At 33.6% G+C, this 17,453-nt stretch overlaps 1 long non-coding RNA gene across 1 annotated transcript in view; it reads left to right on the top strand.

Annotated features, from left to right (window-relative positions):
* Positions 1 to 17,226, top strand: part of LOC148779113 (uncharacterized) — a 75,553-nt gene extending 58,327 nt beyond the window's left edge. Inside the window, exon 4 of the long non-coding RNA XR_016047672.1 lies at positions 16,919 to 17,226. This is a non-coding gene — a long non-coding RNA (uncharacterized LOC148779113). The remainder of the gene's footprint in view (positions 1 to 16,918) is intronic.
* The last annotated feature ends 227 nt before the right edge of the window (positions 17,227 to 17,453 follow it).

A 17,453-nucleotide genomic window follows, 5' to 3' on the forward strand; every position in this document is an offset into this window, starting at 1 on the left:
CTCACATTCACACTCGCACTCACACACACCCACACTCACACACCATACACACACTCATGCTCACACTCATACTCATACACACACACACACTCACACTCACTGTCACTCTCACTCTCACTTTCACTCACTCACACACACTCACAATCACACTCGTTCACACACAAGCTCACACACTCACACTCATACTCATACTCGCACTCATACTCAACTCACAATGACACTCACACACTCACACTCACACTCACACTCACACACACACACACACACACACTCATACTCACACGCACACACACTCATACTCACACTCACACTCACACTCATATAGACTCACACTCCCACATTCACACACACACTCACACACACTCACGCACCCTCACACTCATGCACACACTCACATTCAACTCACACTCACAGTCACAGTCACTGTCACAGTTACACTCACACTCAGATATATACTACACATATATGCGTGTTGTGTATGGACTGTTGTGTGTATATATACGAGATTCATATACTGATAAGTTTATGCGTGTATGTATACAGTGCTTGCTATCAGTTGTATACAATTATCAATATATATATATATATATACTGATATGTGCTCATACATACACCCATACGCGTTGATAAGTACGTATATATTGTGTATGCATACAGTTATACATGCATTCTATATACACTGAAATATATGACCATATAAACATATATTAACAGTTTATATATAAATATATATATACAGTGTGTCTATATATTATATGTATATACTGATATGTTTATACGTGTATGTATAAACTAGCTATCAGTTATATATACATTAATATGCGCACGCACATGCACCCTTCTCAAGTATAGTACTTATCTTGCTTCTTTCATGCAAAAATGGAGTGAATTTTCTGAAACTTTACTTGTGGTTTGCAATTTTATTAAGAAACTTTTTCTTAAAACACACACTCTTAACACACACACAGTCTTTATTAACTTTTTCTTAACACGCACACTCTTTCTTCTTTCATGCAAATATGGAGTGAATTTTCTAGAGTATTACTTGTGGTTTGCAATTGTATTAAATAACTTTTTCTTAACACTCACCACATACACACACACACTCACATTCACACTCACTCTCACTCTCACTCTCACACTCACACTCACACTCACTCTCACACTCACACTCACACTCACTCTCACACTCAGACACACATATACACTCACACTCACACGAACACACACACTCACACTCACACTCACACTCACACTCACTCACACACACATACTCATACACTCACACACGCTCACTCACACATTCACGCTCATGCTCACATTCACACTCAGATATATAGTACACTTATACGCATGTTGTGTATGGACTGATGTGGGTATATATACTATGATGTGTTTATGCATGTATGTATACAGTTGTTTGCTGTCAGTTATATACAATTATCAATGTATGTATATAATGATACGTGCACGCACATGCACCCTTACGCATTGATAAGTGCGTATGTACTGTATATGTTTACACTAATACATACATACTATATACCGATATATATGACCATATAGACATTTATTAGCACTTTACATATATATATATACATAGTGTGCATATATACGATATGCATATAGTGATAAGTTTTTACGTGTATGTATAAACTTCCTATCAGTTATATATACATTGATATGCGCCTGCACATGCACCCTTGCGCATTGATAGGGCATACGTGCATTTCTATATTCACTGATATGTATGACCTTATGGACACTTCTTATCAGTTTATACAGTTATTGGTGTTTATGTACACTGATATGTATATACTCACACTCATGTGCATATCTGTATTGGGCTTATATATACACTAATATATAAGACTATATGTGTACTTACTATCAATGATATATATAATTATTAGCTCAATTTGTGTACGTATTGATGTATATCAATAGATACCATTCTTTTTAGAGTATATATATATATATACTGATGCATATAACCATATAATACATTAGTTATAAGCTATATATACAATTATTAGAATATAAAAATACATTGATATGTGTGTGTGTGATGTCTATATGTATATGATGTGTATATACGGATTTGTGTGTATGTGTAAAGTGCATAACTATATATATACAATACATTAATATATACGTTGATGTATATGACCATATATACACTTATTATTACTATATAACTTTATTAACGTATATGTACACAGATTTATATACTACACACACTCACAGTCACACTCACTCTCACCCTCACCATCACGCTCACACTCACACTCACACTCACACTCCCTCACTCATACACACATACAATCACACGCTCACACTCACACTCGCACTCGCGCTCTCACTCTCACTCTCACTCTCACTCTCACTCTCACTCGCACTCGCACTCACACTCACACTGACACTGACACTTATAAACACTCACACTCACACTCACACATATATATACTATCGCTTGTAATCAAATATACAATTGTGAAATTCCTTATTACTTTGTATAAAATTCGGCATAAGAATGGGTTTCTTCTCTTGATGAATTGGGTATGTTGAATACCCTATTGTGATAGGCCACGTAAATTTTTTATCTTATTTGTACTTGTTTTTTATTATTATTGATGAGCTTCATCTTCATTGAGTTTTCTTGTAAATCAACAAGCACGAAAGCAACTTATCATAGAGGCGGATCTCTTTACATTTTTCGATATTTGAGATCTTGATATTGCAAGCTTGATTTGCTTGATGGTTCTTTCTTCTCTATTATAGTATTGCTCTTGCTTCTTTCATGAAAATATAGAATGAATTTTCTAGAGCTTTACTTGTGGCTTGCAATTTTATTAAGTAACTTTTTCTTAACACACACACTCTTGCTTCTTTCATGCAAATATGGAGTTAATTTTCTGGAGCTTTACTTGTGTTTTTGCAATTTTATTAAGGAACTTTTTCTTTACACACACACATGCACCACACACACACACACTCACACTCACTCTCACACTCACACTCACACTAATGTATAGGAATGGGTTTATATATACACTAATGTATAAGGCCATGTATATACTTATTATCAGTGATATATACAGTTATCAGCTCTATATGTTTATGTATTGATGTATATAAGCATAGAATACATTAGTTATCGGCTATATATACAATTACTAGTGTGAAAAATACATTGATGTGTGTGTAATGTTTGTGTATGTGTAAAGTACATAACTGTATATATACAGTGTATTAATATTTACTTTTATGAAAATACTGTTAATGGCACAAATTAAAGCTCAAAGCATAATTTTTTACTGATAAATAAGAAGCAGAGTGTGACTACAGGACCAAATAATCAATATTTTATTGTTGATTGTGTAAACTGTAAACTTACAGAAGCAAACAATTGTACATATAGGATTAGTTCCCCAAACTTAATCCGTCAGCTCTGTTTCCTCAAGAAAATGAAAAGCCCTCTTCAAACTATCCCAAATCAGAGAGAAAAACCCTTTTCAAACTATCCCAAATCAGCTTTTCATCTTCCTAAATCAGCATCCCATCTTCCTTTTCTCTCTCTTAAAATTAGGTAAGGCCTCTTCCATTAGAGTTCTTTCTTTTCTCTCTCTAAAAATCACTTAGGGCGGCCCCTTCCATTAGGGTTTGTGAAAACTATTTTCTTCTTCTTTCTTCTTGCTATAAACCCTAATGGCTATGAGCCAAGCCATATTTTCTTCTCTTCCTTTCCTTCGTCGTTCTTCTTCTTCTCTTTACACAGTAAACATAGATGTAAATCCCAAATTTATATGAACTTCTTCCAACTAAAGAAATTTATAAAACTTTAACCATAGTTATGGAGTGACCATAGACACCATACCATAATTAAATAACTGTCGTGACAACAAAAATCGTGTGTTTATTTTTTGGTACCTGCTAAGTAGGAGTTATGTTTAAGCATTTAATAAATAAATTTATAGTATATTTATTTGTTTTTGTATGTAATAAGTAAGTGTGATGTTTCTTAAAGTATTTAATTGGTAGATTTATATGGTACTTTTTTTGGTATATACTAATTAATTATGTATTTAATATTGGTTGAGAGTCAAGACATCTAAATTAATTGACTTAATTATATTAGTTTAGTAAAGTTTTTATAGATGAATTAGTAATTGATGGCTTTGACAAAATTTTTATTTTTTAGAATTTCAAAATTTCTAATATGATAAATTTATCCGATTTTTTTACTCTGATTTTTTTAGCCTAATCCGATATATTAGCGATATCTTTATATGAAATATTTTTACCAATCCGTATTTTTTATCCAATTTTTTCGTCTGATTTTCAAAATAAAAACGATTTATTTCCGATATGTATATACTGATATGTTTATGCGTGTATGTATAATCTTGCTATCAGTCATGTACATACTGATATGCGCACACATATGCACCCTTACGTATTGACAGTGCATATATACATTTCTATATACACTGATATAAATGACCTTATAGACACTTATTATCAGCTTATACAGTTATTAGTGTATATGTACACTGAAATGTATATATGCACACTCATATGCATATCTATAAAATGTTTATATATACACTAATGTATAAGACCCATGTATATACTTATTATCAGTGATATATACAGTATTGAGCTTAATTTATCTACGTATTGATTTATAACAATATATACCATTATGTTCAATGTACATATATTTATACTGATGCATATAACCAAACAAAACATTAGCTATTTGCTTTATATACAGTTATTAGTTTGTAAAAAATACTTTGATATGTATGTGTGATGTCTGTATATATACGATGTGAATATACTGATATGTGTGTATGTGTATGTGTATGTGCAAAGTGCATAACTGTATATATACAATGCATCAATATATACATTTCTATATACATTGGCATATATGACGATATATACATTACTTATCAGTTTATACTGTTATTAACGTATATGTATATTGATTTATATGCTACACACACACTCACACTCACACTCTCCCTTACACGTACACTCACACACTCACTCACATACACACGCACACACACTCACACACACTCACTCACATACACACACACACACACTGACACTGACACTGACACTGACACTGACACTGACACTGACACTGACACTGACACTGACACTGACACTGACACTCACTCACACTCACACTCACACTCACAGTCATAGTCACACTGAGACTGACACTGACACTCACACTCACACTCACACTCACTTACATTCACTCACACACACACACTCACATTCACAGATATATATGTTACACATATATGCATGTTGTGTATGGACTGATGTGTGTATATATACGATATGTATATACTAATATGTTTATGCCTGTTTTTGCGATCTTGATCTTGAAAACCTGATTTGCTTAATGGTTCTTTCTTCTTTAATATAGTACTTCTTCTTTCATGCAAATAAGAAGTGAATTTTCTGGAGTTTTACTTGTGGTTTGCAAGTTTATTATGTAACTTTGCTTAACACACACACTCTTGCTTCTTTTATGCAAATATGGAGTGAATTTTTTGGAGCTTTAATTATTGTTTCCAATTTCATTAACTTTTTCTTAAGACACACGCACACATACACAATCACACTCACACTCACACTCACACTCACACTCACACTCACACTCACACTCACACTCACACTCACTCACACACACACTCACATGCGCACACACACACACACTCACACTCACACTCACACTCACACTCACACTCACACACACACTCACACTCACACTCACACTCACACTCACACACGCTCACACTCACACTCTGTCTCACCCTCACACTCACACTCACACTCACACTCACTCTCACACTCAGACACACACACACTCACACTCACACACACGAACACGAACACACACACACACTCACACTCACACTCACACTCATACACTCACAAACACGTACTCATACACTCACACACGCTCACTCTCACACATTCACGCTCATGCTCACATTCACACTCAGATATATAGTACACATACACATGTTGTGTATGGACTGATGTGTGTATATATACTATGATATGTTTATGCATTTATATATACAGTTGTTTGCTATCAGTTATATACAATTATCAATGTATGTATATAATGATACGTGCACGCACATGCACCCTTACGCATTGATAAGTGCGTATGTACGGTATATGTTTGCACTAATACATGCATACTATATAGATATATATGACCATATAGACATTTATTAGCACTTTACATATATATATATATAGTTACGATATGTATATACTGATATGTTTTTGCGTGTATGTATAAACTTCCTATCAGTTATATATACACTGATATGCGCCCACACATGCACCCTTACGCATTGATAGGGCATACGTACATTCCTATATACACTGATATGTTTGACCCTATGAACACTTCTTATCAGTTTATACAGCTATTGGTGTTTATGTACACTGATATGTATATACTTACACTCATGTGCATATCTGTATTGGGTTTATATATACACTAATATATAAGACCATATGTGTACTTATTATCAGTGATGTATATAATTATTAGCTCAATTTGTGTACGTATTGATGTATATCAATATATACCATTCTTTTCAGAGTATATATATACTGATGCATATAACCATATAATACATTAGTTATAAGCTATATATACAATTATTAGTATGTAAAAATACATTGATATGTGTGTGTGATGTCTGTATTTATATGATGTGTATATACGGATTTGTGTGTATGTGTAAAGTACATAACTATATATATACAATACATTAATATATACGTTGATGTATATGACCATACATACACTTATTATTACTATATACCTTTATTAACGTATATGTACACTGATTTATATACTACACACACTCACTGTCACACTCACTCTCACCCTCACCCTCACACTCACACTCACACTCACACTCACTCACTCATACACACACACACTCACACACTTACACTCACTCTCACACTCGCACCAGCACTCTCACTCTCACTCGCACTCACACTGACATTGACACTTACACACACTCACACTCACAAATATATACACTATCACTTGTAATCAAATATGCAATTGCGAAATTCCTTATTACTTTGTAAAAAATTAAGCATAAGAATGGGTTTCTTCTCTTGATGAAATGGGTATGTTGAATACCCTATTGTGATAGTCCATGTAAATTTTTTATCTTATTTGTACTTGTTTTTTATTATTATTGATGAGCTTCATCTTCAAATTGAGTTTTCTTGTAAATCAACAAGCACGAAAGCAACTTATCATAGAGGCGGATCTCTTTACGTTATTCGATATTTGAGATCTTGATATTGCAAGCTTGATTTGCTTGATGGTTCTTTCTTCTTTATTATAGTATTGCACTTGCTTCTTTTATGCAAATATAGTGTGAATTTTCTAGAGCTTTACTTGTGGCTTGCAATTTTATTAAGTAACTTTTTCTTAACACACACTCTTCCTTCTTTCATGCAAATATGGAGTTACTTTTCTGGAGCTTTACTTGTGTTTTTGCAATTTTATTAAGGAAATTTTTCTTTACACACACACATGCACCACACACACACACACACTCACACTCACACTCACACTCACTCTCACACTCACACTCACACTAATGTATAGGAATGGGTTTATATATACACTAATGTATAAGGCCATGTATATACTTATTATCAGTGATATATACAGTTATCAGCTCTATATGTTTATGTATTGATGTATATAAGCATAGAATACATTAGTTATCGACTATATATACAATTACTAGTGTGTGAAAAATACATTGATGTGTGTGTGATGTTTGTATATGTGTAAAGTACATAACTGTATATATACAGTGTATTAATATTTACTTTTATGAAAATACTGTTAATGGCACAAATTAAAGCTCAAAGCATAATTTTTTACTGATAAATAAGAAGCAGAGAGTGTGACTACAGGACCAAGTAATCAATATTTTATTGTTGATTGTGTAAACTGTAAACTTACAGGAGCAAGCAATTGTACATATAAGATTAGTTCCCCAAACTTAATCCTTCAGCTCTGTTTCCTCAAGAAAATGAAAAGCCCTCTTCAAACTATCCCAAATCAGAGAGAAAAACCCTTTTCAAACTATCCCAAATCAGCTTTTCATCTTCCTAAATCAGCATCCCATCTTCCTTTTCTCTCTCTAAAAATCAGTTAAGGCCTCTTCCATTAGGGTTCTTTCTTTTCTCTCTCTAAAAATCACTTAGGGCGGCCCCTTCCATTAGGGTTTGTGAAAACTATTTTCTTCTTCTTTCTTCTTGCTATAAACCCTAATGGTTATGAGCCGAGCCATATTTACTTCTCTTCCTTTCCTTCGTCGTTCTTCTTCTTCTCTTTACACAGTAAACATAGATGTAAATCCCAAATTTATATGAACTTCTTCCAACTAAAGAAATTTATAAAACTTTAACCATAGTTATGGAGTGACCATAAACACCATACCATAATTAAATAACTGTCGTGACAACAAAAATCGTGTGTTTATTTTTTGGTACCTGCTAAGTAGGAGTTATGTTTAAGATTTAATAAATAAATTTATAGTATATTTATTTGTTTTTGTATGTAATAAGTAAGTGTGATGTTTCTTAAAGTATTTAATTGGTAGATTTATATGGTACTTTTTTTGGTATATACTAATTAATTATGTATTTAATATTGGATGAGAGTCACAAGACATCTAAATTAATTGACTTAATTATATTAGTTTAGTAAAGTTTTTATAGATGAATTAGTAATTGATGGCCTTGTCAAAATTTTTATTTTTTAGAATTTCAAAATTTCTAATATGATAAATTTATCCGATTTTTTTACTCTGATTTTTTTAGCCTAATCCGATATATTAGCGATATCTTTATATGAAGTATTTTTACCAATCCGTATTTTTCATCCAATTTTTTCATCTGATTTTCAAAATAAAAACGATTTATTTTCGATATGTATATACTGATATGTTTATGCATGTATGTATAAACTTGCTATCAGTCATGTACACACTGATATGCGCACACACGTGCACCCTTACGTATTGACAGTGCATATATACATTTCTATATACACTGATATAAATGACCTTATAGACACTTATTATCAGCTTATACAGTTATTAGTGTATATGTACACTGAAATGTATATACGCACACTCATATGCATATCTATAAAAGGTTTATATATACACTAATGTATAAGACCCATGTATGTACTTATTATCAGTGATATAAACAGTATTGAGCTCAATTTGCCTACGTATTGATTTATAACAATATATACCATTATGTTCAATGTATATATATTTATACTGATGCAGATAACCAAACAAAACATTAGCTATTTGCTTTATATACAGTTATTAGTTTGTAAAAAATACATTGATATGTATGTGTGATGTCTGTATATATACGATGTGAATATACTGATATGTGTGTATGTGTATGTGCAAAGTGCATAACTGTATATATACAAAGCATCAATATATACATTTCTATATACATTGACATATATGACTATATATACATTACTTTTCAGTTTATACTGTTATTAACGTATATGTATACTGATTTATATGTTACACACTCACTCACACTCACACTCTCCCTTACACTTACACTCACACACTCACTCACATACACACGCACACACACTCACACACAGTCACTCACATACACACACACACACACTCACACTCACACTCACACTCACACTCACACTCACTCACACACACTCACACTCACAGATATATATATTACACATATATGCATGTTGTGTATGGACGGATGTGTGTATATAAACGATATGTATATACTAATATGTTTATGCCTGTTTTTGCGATCTTGATCTTGAAAACTTGATTTGCTTAATGGTTCTTTCTTCTTTAATATAATACTTCTTCTTTCATGCAAATAAGAAGTGAATTTTCTTGAGCTTTGCTTGTGGTTTGCAAGTTTATTATGTAACTTTTCTTGACACACACACTCTTGCTTCTTTTATGCAAATATGGAGTGAATTTTTTGGAGCTTTACTTGTTATTTCCAATTTCATTAAGTAACTTTTTCGTAACACACATGCACACACTCACACTCACACTTACACACACACTCACACGTGCACACACACACTTACACACACACTCACGCTCACACTCACACACACTCACACACACTCACACTCACGATCACAGTCAGAGTCACACACACTCGCACACTCACACATTCACACACATGCACACACACTCACACACACACTCACACTCACAACTCACACTCACACACACTCACATTCACACGCACACTCACAAACTCACACACTCACTCACACACTCACGCTCACAATCACTCACACTCACACTCGCTCACACTCACACTCACACTCACACTCACACTCACACTCACACTCACACACACTCACACACGCTCACACATACTCACACATTCACACTCACACTCGCACTCACACACACACACTTTCACACTTACACACTCATACACACTAACACACACTCACACAGACTCACTCATAACTTACACTCACACTCACAGATATATGCTACACATATATGTGTGTTGTGTATAGACTGATGTGTGTATATATACGATATGTATATACTTATATGTTTTTGCGTTTATGTATACAATTGCTTGCTATCAATTATATATAGTTATCAATGTATATATACACTGATATACACACGCACTTGTACCCTTACACGTCGATAGGTTCATATATACTGTGTATGTATACACTAATACATACATTGACACTCACACTCACACTCACACTCACACTGACACTAACACTGACACTCATACTCACACTCACACTCACAGTCACAGTCACACTGACATTGACACTGACACTCACACTGACACTCACACTCACACTTACACTCACACTCACACTTACTCACACTCACACTCACACTCACATTCATACTAACACTCACTCACACTCACACACACTCACACTCACACTCACAGATATATATATTACACATATATGTATGTTGTGTATGGACTGATGTGTGTATATATACGATATGTATATACTAATATGTTTATGCCTGTTTTTGCGATCTTGATCTTGAAAACTTGATTTGCTTAATGGTTCTTTCTTTTTTAATATAGTACTTCTTCTTTCATGCAAATAAGAAGTGAATTTTCTGGAGCTTTACTTGTCGTTTGCAATTTTATTATGTAACTTTTCTTAACACACACTCTTGCTTCTTTTATGCAAATATGGAGTGAATTTTTTGGAGCTTTACTTGTTGTTTCCAATTTCATTAAGTAACTTTTTCTTAACACACACGCACACACACACACTCACACTCACACGCACACTCACACTCACACTCACACTCACACTCACACGCGCACACACACTCACACTCACACTCACACTCACACTCACATACACTCACACTCACACACACTTACACTCTCACACAGTCACAGTCACGATCACATTCACTATCAGAGTCACACACACCCTTGCACTCACACATTCACACACTCACGTGCACACACTTACACTCACAACTCACACACACTCACACACACTCACAACTCACACTGACACTCACACACACTCAACTCACACTCACACTCACACTCACACTCACACACACTCACATTCACACGCACACTCACAAACTCATACACTCACACACACACACACGTTCACACTCACACTCACACTCACACTCACACTCACATTCACTCACACTCACACTCACACTCACACTCACACTCACACTCACACTCACATTCACTCACACTCACACTCACACTCACACTCACACTCACACTCACACTCACACTCACACTCACACAGACACACGCTCACACATACTCACACACTCACACTCACACTCGTACTCACACATACACACACTTTCACACTTACACACACACACTCACACAGACTCACACACACACACACTCACACTCACAACTTACACTCGCACTCACAGATATATGCTACACATATATGCGTGTTGTGTATGGACTGATGTGTGTATATATACGATATGTATATACTTATATGTTTATGCGTTTATGTATACAATTGCTTGCTATCAATTATATATAGTTATCAATGTATATATACACTGATATACACACTCACACTCGCACTCGCACAAATATATAAGTATGGTTTTGTATATACATTACTGTATAAGACCATGTATATATACCTATTATCAGTGATATATACAATTCTTCTTTTCCAATTGTGATAGTCTATGTAAATTTTTTTTCTTATTTGTACTTGTTTTTATTAATATTGATGAGCTTCATCTTCATCAAATTTTCTTGTAAATTAAGAAGCATGAAAGCCACTTATCATCGAGGCGGATCTCTTTCCGTTATTCGATATTTATGATCTTGATCTTGATCTTGCACGCTTGATTTCCTTAATGGTTCTTTCTTCTCTAGTATGGTATTGCTCTTTCGTCTTTCATGCAAATACGGAATGAATTTTATAGAGCTTTACTTGTGGTTTGCAATTTTATTAAGTAATGTTTTCTTAACACACACAATCTCTTGCTTCTTTCATTCAACTATGGAGTGAATTTTTTGAAGCTTTACTTGTGGTTTGCAATTTTATTTACTTTTTCTTAAGATACACAGCCTGCACACAGACACACACTCACACTCACACTCCCACTAATGTATAAGAATGGGTTTGTATATACGCTTCTGTATAAGACCATGTATATACTTATCATCAGTGATATATACAGTTATTAGCTCAATTTGTGTATATATCGATGTATAGCAGTACATACCATTGTTTTCAGGGTATATATATATACTGATGCATATAACCATACAGCACATTAGTTATTAGCTATATATACAGTTACTAGTGTGTAAAAATACATTGATATGTGTGTGTGTGTGATGTCTGTATATATACGATGTGTATTCACGTATTTGTGTGTATGTGTAAAGTGCATAACGGTAAATTTTCAGTGCATTACTATATACATTTCTATATTTATTGATGTATACACTTATTATCAGTTTATACATTTATTAATGTATAATGTACACTGATTTATATACTATACACACACACACATGCATCATACTCACACTCACACTCACACATACGTACACACACACTCACACTCACACTGATATCGTACGTACATGCACCCTTACGCATTGATAGTGCATATATATATTTCTATATACACTGATATGTATGACCATATAGATACTTATTATCAGTTTATACAGTTATTATACGGATTTTTGTGTATGTATAAAGTGTATAACTGTATATATAGAATGCATTAGTATATATATTTCTATATACATTGATGTATATGACCATCTATACACTTATTATTAGTTTATACCTTTATTAACGTATACGTACGTTGATTTATATATTACACACACACACGCTCTCATACTCACACTCACACTCACACTCATACATACACACACACACACTCGCACTCACACACACACTCACACTCACACTCGCACTCACACTCACACTCCTCGCACTCACACACACACTCATGCTCACGCTCACACTCACACTCATACTCACGCTCATGCTCACACTCGCACTCAAACTCACCTCTAATCTGATATGCCTCGGCGAAATTCCATATTACTTTGTATAGAATTAAGCATAAGAATGGGTTTTTTCTCTTGATGAATTGGGTATGCTAAATACGCAATTGTGATAATTCTTGTTAATTTTTTATCTTATTTGTACTTGTTTTTATTATTATTGATGAGCTTCATCTTCATCGAGTTTTTTTGTAAATTAACAAGCTTGATGTAACTTATCATTAAGGCGGATCTCCTTACGTTATTCAATATTTGATATCTTCATCTTGCTAGCTTGATTTGCTTAATGGTTCTTTCTTCTCTAGTATAGTATTACTGCTCTTACTTCTTTCATGCAAATATGGTGTGAATTTTCTGATGGTTTACTTGTGGTTTGCAATTTTATTATGTAACTTTTTCTTAACACACACACATATGCACACCAAACACACACACATACTCACACTCACACTAAGGTATATGACCATGTATATACTTATTATCAGCGATATATACCGTTATTAGCTCAATTTGCATATGTATTGATGTATAACAATATATACCATTGTTTTCAGAGTGTATATATATATATATACTGATGCATATAGCCATACAATACATTAGTTATTCAATATATATACAGTTACTAATGTGTAAAAATACATTGATATGTGCATGTGTGTGTGTGTGACGTTTGTATATATACGATGTGTATGTGCGGATTTGTGTGTATGTGTAAAGTGCATAATTGTTTATATACAGTGCATTAATATATACATTTCTATATATATTGATGTATATGATAATATAAAAACTTATTATCAATTTATACATTTATTAACGTATATGTACACTGATTTATATGCTACACACACGCACTCATACTCACATTTACGCACACGCATTCACACTCGCACACGCACTCACACTCACATGCACACTCACATATACACACGCACTCACACACACACACACACACACACTCACACTCACACTCACACTCGCACTCGCACTCACACTCACTCTCAAACTCACACACACTCACACTCACACTCACATATATATATATATACTATCACCTCTAATCTGATAAGCCTAGGAAAAATTCATTATTACTCTGTATAGAATTAGGCATAAAAATGGGTATCTTCTCTTGATGAATTGGCTGTGCTAAATACCCAATTGTGATAGACCATTTAAATTTTTTTCTTATTTGTACTTGTTTTTATTAATATTGATGAGCTTCATCTTCATCGAGTTTTCTTTCAAATCAACAAGCAAGAAAGCAACTTAACATCAAGGTGGATTTCTTTACGTTATTTGATATTTGAGATCTTGATCTTGCAAGCTTGATTTGCTTAATGGTTCTTTCTTCTCATGTATAGTACTACTCTTTCTTCTTTTATGCAAATAAGGAGTGAATTTTCTGGAGCTTTAGTTGTAGTTTGCAATTTTGTTAAGTAACTTTTTCTTAACACACAAACTCTTGCTTCTTTCATGTAAACATGGAGTGAATTTTTTGGAGCTTTAGTTGCGGTTTGCAATTTTATTAAGTAACTTTTTCTTAACACACACACACACCACACACACACTCACACTCACACTCACTAATGTATAAGAATGGGTTTGTACATACATTACTGTATAAGACTAAGTATATACCTATTATCAGTGATATATGCAGTTATTAGCTCAATTTGTGTATGTATTGATGTATAGCAACGTATATCAGTGTTTTCAGAGTTTATATATATACTGATGCAAATAACCATACAATAAATTGTTATCAACTATATATACAGTTACTAGTGTGTAAAAATTCATTGATATGTGTGTGTATGATGTCTGTATATATACGATGTATATATACGGATTTGTGTGTATGTGTAAAGTGTACAACTGTATATTTTCAGTACATTATTATAGGCATTTCTATATACATTGATGTACATGACTATATATACACTTATTATCAGTTTATACATTTATTAATGTATATATACACTGATTTATATACTACACACATATACACGCACTCACACTTGCACTCACACTCACACTCACACTCACTCGCACACATACATACACATTCACTCTCACATTCACACTGATATGCGCTTGCACATGCACCCTTATGCATTGATAGTGCATACATAAATTTTTATATACACTGACGTGTATTACCATATAGACATTTATTATCAGTTTATACAGTTAGTAGTGTATATGTATATTGAAATGTATATACATACACTAATATGCATATATATAAAGGGTTTATATATACACTAATGTATAAGACCATTTATGTACTTATTATCGATGATATATACATTTATTAGCTCAATTTGTGTACGTATTGATGTATAGCAATATATACCATTATTTTCAGTGTATTTATATTTTCTGATGCATATAACCATATAATACATTAGTTATCTGCTGTATATATAATTATTATGTGTGTGTGTGTGATGTCTGTATATATATGTTGTGTCTATACTGATATGTGTGTATGTGTAAAGTGCATAACTATATACATATAGTGCATTAGTATATTCATTTCTATTTACATTGATATATATGACGATATATACATTATTTATCAGTTTATACAGTTTAGTATAAATGTACATTGATTTATATACTACACACACACTCACACTCATGCACAATCAGACTCCCACCCACACTCTCTCTCACACACACTCATACTCACACTCACACACACTCATACTCACACTCATACACACACACTCATACTCACACTAACACTCACACTCACACTAACACTCACTCATGCAATCACACTCACACAGATTGACACACTCACACATTCACACACACACACACACACTCGTTGGCACACTCACACTCTCACATACACTCACACACTCACACTCACACACTCACATACATTCACACACTCACACTCACACACTCACACTCCCACTCCCAGTCACACTCACACTCACCCTCACCTAGACACTCACAACTCACACTCACACAAACACTAACACTAACACTGATACTCACAGATATGTATATTATACATGCGTGGTGTGTATGGACTGATGTGTGTATATTTACGATATGTATATGCATATCTTTTTGCGTATATGTATACAGTTGCTTGCTATCAGTTATATGCAATTATCGATGTATATATACACTAATATGCGCACACACATGTACCCTTACGCGTAGATAAGTGCATACATAATGTGTATGTATACACTAATACATGCATTCTATTTTATAAAAGAAGGATCATGCCTCAGAAGGAAGACACCTCGGGATTTCCTTCTGAATATCATAGCTAGGGTTTTAGTATTCTGAGTGATTGTTGTAAATTTGAGTGATTATAATTTCTGAGTGATTGTTGTAAGCCTGAGTACTTATTAGGAGTTCTTCAAGTTTGTTTTCTGCCTCTCACCCCTATTTTGAGCTTTTTTTTTGTTTTCTGCCTCTTACCTCTACTTCGAGATTTCATGTAAGTGCCTATCTCTGTTCTGGTTTTATACTTCTGTTCATGGTTATTATATATGAATGTTACTCTTATGAATGTTGCTATTTCTTTTTTATGAATATTCTTATTTATGTTTATGCTTCCGCTATTTATGGTATCGGAGTCGAGTTTATCCAGTAGAAAACTGAACTAATTTGTACATTTATCTGGTTAACATACCTAAAGTCGCTGTGACCCAAAGACCACCGCGAGCCTGGAAGGCCATAAGGTGCATGGACTATTTCTGGTTGACTCAAGGAAAGAACACTAAGATAAAATGGCAAATTTGTTT

This window comes from Amborella trichopoda, chromosome 13 (genome assembly GCF_054954075.1).
Source record: "Amborella trichopoda isolate Santa Cruz 75 chromosome 13, AtrichopodaSantaCruz75HAP2 v2.0, whole genome shotgun sequence".
Taxonomy (NCBI): domain Eukaryota; kingdom Viridiplantae; phylum Streptophyta; class Magnoliopsida; order Amborellales; family Amborellaceae; genus Amborella; species Amborella trichopoda.